Source organism: Capra hircus, chromosome 12 (genome assembly GCF_001704415.2).
Source record: "Capra hircus breed San Clemente chromosome 12, ASM170441v1, whole genome shotgun sequence".
Lineage (NCBI taxonomy): Eukaryota > Metazoa > Chordata > Mammalia > Artiodactyla > Bovidae > Capra > Capra hircus.
The window spans coordinates 15259862-15262029 of NC_030819.1; the positions used below are offsets into that span (position 1 = coordinate 15259862).

The 2168-nt window shown below is 48.6% G+C and overlaps 1 pseudogene; it reads right to left on the bottom strand.

The window, feature by feature from the left end:
- On the bottom strand, positions 317 to 768 carry LOC108637256 (annotated as a pseudogene).

Here is a 2168-nt window from a genome sequence, read left to right on the forward strand (position 1 = left end):
AGCAGAGGCAAGTTCCTTGTCTGGGTTGGGAAGACACCCTGGAGGAGAAGATGGCAACCCACTACAGCATTCTTGCCTAGAGAATCCCATGAACGGAGGAGCCTGGCAGGCTACAGTCATAGGGCTGCAAAGAGTCGGACGTGACTGAGCACAGCCAGTAACAAGTGGCTATGATATCGAGCATCAAGAATTGCAGAGGTGTAAGGTAATGAGAGTCCCAATAAACATCAGCCACCCCTTATTCTGCTCTGTATGCCAGGATGTGTTTTTACTTAACTATCACGTTTATTTTTTGGTATATAAAAGTTTATTACTATTATGCCTTCTTCATCCAAATGTATGATCTTGGTCTTTCCTTTTTGCCTTTGTATAAGGCCAAAAGAGAGACACTGGCTACTTTGACAACCTTAAAGCGGACTCCAGGAATATCATCAATGGCATGACCTTTGCAACCAAATCCAGCAACAATAATGCCATCATTTTCCTCAATAGAATTCAAGCAACCATCACTGGGTACAAAGGCTGTGATTTTTTGCCATTCTTGATGAGCTGAACCCTGACACATTTCCTGATGGCAGAATTTGGTTGTTTGGCTTCAACTCCTACTTTTTCAAGCACAATTCTCTTGGCATGAGAAGCACCTCCAGAAGGCTTGGCCTTCAGGGCTGTGCCCAAATGGGCTTTCTTGTACTATTTATTATGTCACTTCTGGGCTCGTCGGTGGCTACAGAAATTCCTGGCAGTATGAAGACTGCGACACTTGCTCATTCCGCCAGTGTCACGGTCCTGAACAAAAGATTATCATGTTTAATTTTAACACAAGCTCTGAGGGTATTAAAAGCCCCATCTTACAGCACTTTAGGACCTTGATCAATGTCATAGGTTCCTAACTGCCAGATGCAGACTCTGAGCCCAGGCAGGTGGGACCACACAGTCTGTCCCCACTCCTCCCGTGTCCCGCAGGACCAGGAGGTCTCCCTGCCCAAGGCCTGCTCAGAGGCTTCAGCCTGACTCCCCAAGTGGGTCCGTGAGGTCCCTCCAGGCACCAGCAGCCCCTTTGCTCCTACTGCCCCTGACTCAGGTCCTTCATTCTGCAGAGCATACCCCGAGAGCCCTGTGGTCGGCAGAAGGACACCCTTGCCCAGTTCTAGCAACTTCTCCCTGCAGCCAGCTCCCGGAGGTGGGGTCAGGCCAGGTTGTAAGGAAAATCAGGAGAGAAGCAGGAAAGTGTAAGTTGGTGTCAGTGCCTTCCTCTGACCTGGGACCTCCCTCTCTCTCCCTGACACTTCCCACCATTCGTGGCAGCTCCTCTCTATGCCCCCCCCCCAACATTACACGTGATCCTGTACATCTGCTGTGGATCAGAATCACTGCGGGGGGTGGGGGGGGCGGGGTGGTCAGAAAGCAGAGTCCTAGGCTTCATTCCTGAAGATCTGATCCAAGAGGTCACATAGTGAGGCCTGGGAATTTGAATCTTTATCAAACATCCCAGTGAATTGGGATACACAAAGTACTGTGAACACTCTGAGAAACATTTAATAGATCTGTCACTCACATCTGTGGCCCCAGATCAAGAGTATAAATGAAGCCCATCAGTTCAGCTCAGTCACTCAGTCGTGTCCGACTCTTTGCGACCCCATGAATCGCAGCATGCCAGGCCTCCCTGTCCATCACCAACTCCTGGAGTTCACTCAGATTCACGTCCATTGAGTCAGTGATGCCATCCAGCCATCTCATCCTCTGTCGTCCCCTTCTCCTCCTGTCCCCTATCCCTCCCAGCATCAGAGTCTTTTCCAATGAGTCAACTCTTCGCATGAGGTGGCCAAAGTACTGGAGTTTCAGCTTTAGCATCATTCCTTCCAAAGAAATCCCAGGGCTGATCTTCAGAATGCACTGGTTGGATCTCCTTGCAGTCCAAGGGACTCTCAAGAGTCTTCTCCAACATCACAGTTCAAAAGCATCAGTTCTTCAGCGCTCAGCCTTCTTCACAGTCCAACTCTCACATCCATACATGACTACTGGAAAAACCATACTATATGTTTAAATATTTAAAAGTTATAAATCAGTCATACAAAACTGTCAAGTACACCTACATAACTATTAAAACCTGAAAGACTGGGGTTTTGGACACTGAGCTCCAAGCCAGAAGTCAGGACAGCAGTGGGAGG